Consider the following 7,136-nt stretch of genomic DNA (forward strand, 5'->3'; position numbering starts at 1 on the left):
GCACGCTGGAAATTGCTTTGTTGACAAAAACAATGAATAAAGCTTTCTTCGATGCAAAATTGTTATAAAAGGCTCACTGACTCAATAAGTTTTACAAACATCAATCATTTACGATAAGTGCATCCACGAGTCAGTTACGAGTTTAGTACGAGTTCAATTTAAAAATGCCTGGTTTGAAACGCCCACGACAAAGTTTCACATTTGAGTGCAAGCTGAGAGTTATCGCTCGGGCAGATGAAATCGGCAACAGAGCAGCAGCACCAGAGTTTGAGATCGACGAATCCATGATCCGTTACTGGCGAAAGAAGAAGGCTGTAATGACGAAAATGCCAAAGCGTCAACGCACCTGCCATACTGGTAAAGTGAAGTTTCCTGCATTGGAGAGAACTTTGAAAGAGTGGGTCATCAGCCAAAGAGAAAAGAGCCGTGCAGTCACCACCGTTATGATCCGTTTCAAAGCGAAGGAGTTGGCAAAACAGATGAATGTCGCTGAATTTGTTGGTGGTCCGAGCTGGTGTAACAGATTCATGCGCCGAAATCACCTATCCGTGCGTGTGAGAACCACTGTTGGCCAGAAGCTGCCAGATGACCGGGAGGAGAAAGTTGTGAACTTTCGCAAGTTTGTTTCGCGAAGAAAAGAGGAGCTTGGCATCCAAGCAGATCCTGTTTTCAACATGGATGAAGTTCCGATGTCATTTGATACTCCTCATTCCAGAACTGTTGATTCAACCGGCACTGAAAGCGTTCCTGTTTCAACCACCGGTCACGAAAAAACTGGCTTCACTGTTGTACTTGCGTGCTCGGAGTCAGGGAAAAAGCTCAAACCAATGGTCATCTTTAAACGCAAAACAATGCCAAAAGAAAAGCTTCCAGATGGTGTGGTTGTCCACTGCCACGGCAAAGGATGGATCGATCGCGACGGAATGGCTGTTTGGGGCGAGAAAGTTTGGCGACCAAGACCTGTGTCTCTTCGACAGAACATCGCTCCTGATCTTCGACAGTTTCAGCGTGCACATCGATGAAGATGTTTGGAACACTTTCAAAAACGAGCACAAAGCAACCACTGCAGTGATTCCTGGCGGCCTTACTAAGAAATTACAGCCATTAGACATTTCTGTGAATTGCTCATTTAAAAACCATATCCATGCCAAGTGGGAAAAGTGGATGTCGGAGGGCCTACACACCTTCACCGAAACCAGGAAAATGAGGAGGGCAACACATGCGGAAGTCTGCGATTGGGTTATTCGAGCATGGAGGGCAGTGAAAACAACGTCAATCACAAATGGTTTCAGGAAGGCAGGCATTACGGGTTGTGCTGAGGATAGAGCGAGCGATGAGTCGGACATCAGTGACTATGACGAAATGGAATCTGCGACCGCTCTGGATCCTGTTATGGATGCCCATTTAATTGACTTGTTTAATAGTGACACAGAAGATGAGGACTTTAATGGATTTTAAACTGAACTTGATCAAACTGAACACTAGCCTGGGATCATTTAGGTTTTAGTGAAGGAATGCATGTTTCAGGTATTTTTCGAACATTTCAGAAGTGAATGAACTGTTTGTTATTTCTAGTGTTTTAAAAGAGTTTTGCAGATAGTTTTTACTTAGCACATTAAAGGTTTGTTATAAGTTCTAAATTGCAGTTTTGCTGTTTTGCGGGTACTTTTTGGCTGCCCCTCACCCCTACCCCATAAGGATCTTTTACACTCGTCCCAGCTTTCTCTCAACCTTACAAAAATGGCGCTCAATGATTGATTGCTCCAACAACGAACGCTTCACATTCTGTTAAGTCTTAAACATCAATACATTGGATATTTAACTTGTAAAATCAAACTTAAAAAAGTAATGCTGAGGAGAGTGCTTTTAACTGCCCTATTGGTGGCCAAGTAGCAGAAACTTTTATCTTATTCCAAATGGACACGAACATGAAAGGCTTAGTCTCGCTCGATCACTTCAAATTTGTGAGTTCTCGAACTATTTAGCATAACTTTCTTTTGTTTTTTGGTGCGGGTTATCTGCCAGTGCGGGTAATCTGCTGAATCTTTTTTCTCATTTTGGCAAAAAACGACCGGTGCGGGTAATCTGCCGGAAATTACGGTAAGTTTTTTTTAGGAACTAACCAGTTCTATCTTAGTGTTAATATTAAATTGTCAGGTGAAGAAAAAACAAAGCAAATCAGTGAAATATGAAAGAATAAGACATGTGCAGTATTGATACAATGAAATTATGTAGTAACTGTTGGTCACTGCATCTGTTCGTTATTGAAATGAGATTGGGGGGTGTGCCCCGAAAGTCTCTTAAGTTTTTTCTTGGAACCAACCAGTTCCGTCTTCAGATTCAACGTGCTGGGAAGCATATAGCACTGACTAGTTTAAGGGTTTTAAGTATGGAAATAGTCCTACCTCCCTCTAGAATACGGATTAGCATTTGTTACAATTTTGTAACTTGTATTTGCCCTTGAAGCTGAGAGTAATATCAGTGTTTTATATAAATTTTCTTGTGAAGATTAGATTTCCAAGAGAAGTAATTATATGGGACTTTTAAAACATTGAAAACTGTGGATTTGGGGTTGAACAATTGTGACCCTCCATATGAAAACACGTCTTATGAAACATGGCAATTTGGGTGAAACCGGGTATCAAAAGGGTTTCCAAAGGGTTTCAAACTCCCGAAACCGGGTTTCCAAAGGGTTTCTAAAGAGTTTCCAAAGGGTTTCCAAAGGGTTTCTAAAAAGTTTCAAAGGGTTTCCAAAGTGTTTCCAAAGGGTTTCGAAAGGGTTTCTTAAGAGTTTCCAAAGGGTTTCTAAAGAGTTTCAAACTATTGAAACCAGGTTTCTAAAGGGTTTCCAAGGGGTTTCTAACGAGTTTCCAAAGCGTTTCCAAGGGGTTTCAAACCACTGAAACCAGGTTTCTAAAGGGTTTCTAAAGAGTTTCCAAAGGGTTTCCAAAGGGTTTCTAGAGAGTTTCCAAAGGGTTTCCAAAGGGTTTCTAAAGAGTTTCAAAGGGTTTCCAAAGCATTTCCAAAGGGTTTCAAACTATGGAAACCGGGTTTCTAAAGGGTTTCCAAGGGGTTTCTAATGAGTTTCCAAAGCGTTTCCAAAGAGTTTGAAACTCTTTGAAATCCCTTGAAACCGGGTTTCTGAAGGGTTTCCAAAGAACTTTTAAAAGCGTTAGCAACGGCTTTCAAGAGAGTTACCAAAGGGTTTATCATTGTTTTTAAGGCAATCCAAACGGGTTTTGTACCCTATGAAAGCTTTGAAACCCCTTGACGAAATGTTGCATGTAAGACATGTAACGTAGTGTGATAGAGCGTCTTGAGTATTAGATTATTCCTGCAATGCGTTCTTTCAGCTAAGTTTATTAATTTTGGTTATTAATTTTTTCCCAGTTAGCATGGGCTTAAAAACTTTTCTGTTTTAACAAATGTACTGAGGTCGCCACAATGAACTGTTCACTCGTGCGAAAACCTTTCATTGAGTATTCACGGCCGTTGACCGCGACCGCATCACGTCACAATTAATTTATGGCAACAAGATATTTTGTACCATGCTGTTTTGATGTTCACTGAAATGCTCCTCTGTTAAACTGACGAAACTGCCTGTTAGATGTTTAAATCTTCCTTGAAAATCGTTTTACATTAACTTACCGTTCAAATGACTTCCGTTTCATACCGTTCGTGACATTTTCGCATCTGTTATAATAACCTTATGTCCGTTTAAACGGCAAGCAAAAATTGAACGGAAGTTACGAAGAAGTGTTATTGTTTGAACAGCCACAGAGCATATCTAGTACCGGGAGTACTGGAACAACTGATAAACAGCTAATAACAGCGAACAAAGAATTTCGTACGAGTATTGAACTTTCAGTTTGACAACTGTTAAACCTGTAATTCCACAAGACTGACCTAAATTCAAGTAATCACTTGCTCGCCTTGTATTAGTTTGTTGCATTTTTGACATCTAAAAATTAACGTACCTGAGCATATTCCATAATCAGCTACCAGCTTAACTTCTTTGCATAAAATATATTCTGATGGCAAAACACGAGAAGCCGATGCGACCATTTTGGTTTTCATGGTTTTTCAGATCTTTCAGTGTTCAAGTGTGTGTATGTTTTTGGCACGTGAGCGGTAACACAATACTGTAAGGTACTGTCACGGTTAAAAAGGTAAAAACTATTTTTCTGGTTCTATTTGGGATAAATCAATGATTCAAACGGTTAAATGCTCTCTGCTTATAAGTAGGAAGTTTAATCAAGGGTTCTGTGACGCACTTTGCACTCTTAGCTAGTTTTTCTGCCAGCGAAAGTTTTTTCTTTTGGTGTCCATCCCGATAACTGGCTTCCTGTCTTCTGTAGCGTCACGGCTAGTTTGAAAAATAAATTTCTCCGGTTCTACTTGGCATAAATCAGTGATTCAAATGGTGAAATGCTCTCTGGTTATAAATAGGAAGTTTAATCAAGGGTTCTATGACACACTTTGCACTCTTAGCTAGTTTTTCCGCCAGGGAAAGTTTTTTCTTTCCATGTTCATCCCGTTAACTGGCTTACTGTCTCCTGTAGCGTCACGGCTAGTAATGAAAAATAAATTTCTCCGGTTCTACTTGGGATAAATCAGTGATTCAAACGGTGAAATACTCTCTGCTTAAAAATAGGAATTTTAATCAAGGGTTCTATGATGCGCTTTGCACTCTTAGCTAGTTTTTCCGCCAGCGCAGTAAACATGCAATGCCGTCTGGATTAATTATCTGTTTATTTCGTTTTTGACTAGTTGAAATAAGGGAATTTATACAACAGTGTTGCTTTGCTAAATGTGTAAATGAGACCTAAACCTTTGAAATGCACTGTAATGAGACTCCTCAAACGTGATTATAATTTCCATAAATCGTGATCTTTTCATTGTGATTGTAACGCAACGTGCGTTGCTGGTCAGAGCAATAAAACACTCATTCACGTATATCACTAGCAGATTGTCTACCTGTTCATGATAACTTTACACGGACAGCAAAAATTACTCAAAAGAAGGAACGAAAACCATTCGAACCGAACTAACAATGCCTTTAACAAATTACAGAGTCTAAATACTTCGTTAGCGCGATTGAACGCTGACATGTTTCATATTTACTTGCAAGAAAGCAAAAGTTTTGTAACGAGCAAACAGTTTAAGTGGAAAACATAATTTCAAATTCTTCGGAAAGCTTGAGGATTAGTTTAGAGGAAACGTAGCCAGAATTACGCAGTAGCAAACAAAATATTCAAAAGAAAAGGTCGCGCCTCATGCAAATATGCAAATGGCGAGTCGTTGATCTCGCATGTAAACAATAACTTATTCGCATTTACATTCGCAAGCGTCTGCAATTTTCACCACTAAACTGTTACACTATGCACATTCGCTTGCACCTTTGTGTGTCTTAATCATATGCACTTGCACCTTAATTGCACTATACAACATTGTCACGCACGTATCCAGATAGCATGTATTTATTACTTGCAGCAACTTAATAAATTCAGTTTTGAATGTGTTACCGAACGACAAACATGGTGGCAGCGGTGGGATCTTTTTTAGTAATCTAACGGATCTAGCGCTTTACCGACTCAACTATTCCTCGGTCTACAGCGATATGGCTTCGAACACCCCGTTTCCCGAGTTTAAGACAACAGGAGATGACAAGCACGACCTGGAAACATACATAGAAGATTTGACAGATTACTGCATCATGCAAAATTGGTTCGATCCATCGAAAGAAACTGACGCACTGAAATGGACCAAGCCTGATAAAGCCATGGCGTGTCTCCAGGCATCTCTATCTCCGGCAGCGAGAACGGTTTATAAATACAGCTTGGGTTTGGATGAAGCCGACCAAAAGAAGCCTCATTGTGTTGTCGCCGCATTGAGAGAGTATTATGGCGCTAGCGTTGGAGTGTCAGGGGAACGGCAAAAGTTTCTTCGTTTGCTGCAAAACAAAAACAAATCGATTGCTTCCTGGGAGACGCGAGTGCGTAATCAAGCAGCACAGTGTGAATATGAAGACTTCGCTGACGAGCTTATGAGGGACCAATTTATCGCCGGTTTAACGTCTGATACTCTTCGAGTGAAACTTATCGGGAAAGGGCATAAACATAAAAACACCGCCCAAACAAAGGTTACGCTATGAGAAGTTGTCGAAGTTGCCAAAATGTTCGAAGCGACTGTGTTCGCAAATCAGCTCATGAAAACTGCCAGGAACACACAACAGGAACAAGTGAATTTTACAAGCAAATCAGCATTTGCAAATCTGTGGCAAAATCTGAAGCCGGTACAGCAATTGTCACAGTGTTTCTGGTGTGGCGGCAACCATCAACAGCCTCGTCAACAGCACTGCCCAGCATTTGGCAAAAGATGTGGAAAGTGTGGGATCTCTGGTCATTTCGCACGCGTCTGTGGAGGTGGAGCAAGGCAACAAGGACGACAGCAGCAATCAAATTTTGTCGATGAAGACAACGGTGAAGAAGCATTTGTGGTGCATTGCGAGACACCCTCACAACCTCCAAGGAAATTCTTTGCCCATTTACATCTCATACATGGAGAAAAAACAAAAGTAGTGAAAGCACAAATCGACTCGGCATCCACGTGTAACACCATACCCATCAGTCTACTAAGCGAGGTGTTTCCTGACGTAAAGATTTCACAGACCAGAAGCAGGATTAACACGTATGGAAGCGAAACTATGCGCCCTGAAGGCCAAGTAACTTTGTGTTGTGACAGAAGGGGCAAGATTCACACCATAGATTTTCTTGTGGTCAACGTGCCTAATGAGAAACCACCACTTCTCAGCGTAAGAGATGCACAAGCCCTGGGTTATTTGAAGATGTATGCTGATGAAGCAACGCAGTTGAAGAAGAAATTCCGTGCAATATGCAGTCACCTCCACCACTAGGAAAACTGACAAAGGAAGATGTGCTTCACCACTACTCAAACGTATTTAAGCCAGGCCGCAGAAATCCTCTTGGAACCCCCTTGCACATCAAACTTGATCCTAATGTTACTCCAGTACACGCCTCAATGCGTCGAGTTCCCGTGGCAAAGTTGGACAGAGTAAATGACGAGTTAAAGAGACTATGCGATGAAGGCATCATAAGGCCGGTCACACAACCTAC

At 41.1% G+C, this 7,136-nt stretch overlaps 1 pseudogene; it reads left to right on the top strand.

The window, feature by feature from the left end:
- Positions 1 to 5,987: 5,987 nt before the first annotated feature.
- Positions 5,988 to 6,916, top strand: LOC145486838 (uncharacterized; annotated as a pseudogene).
- The last annotated feature ends 220 nt before the right edge of the window (positions 6,917 to 7,136 follow it).

The sequence above is a fragment of the Orbicella franksi genome, chromosome 5, assembly GCF_964199315.1.
Source record: "Orbicella franksi chromosome 5, jaOrbFran1.1, whole genome shotgun sequence".
Classification (NCBI taxonomy): domain Eukaryota; kingdom Metazoa; phylum Cnidaria; class Anthozoa; order Scleractinia; family Merulinidae; genus Orbicella; species Orbicella franksi.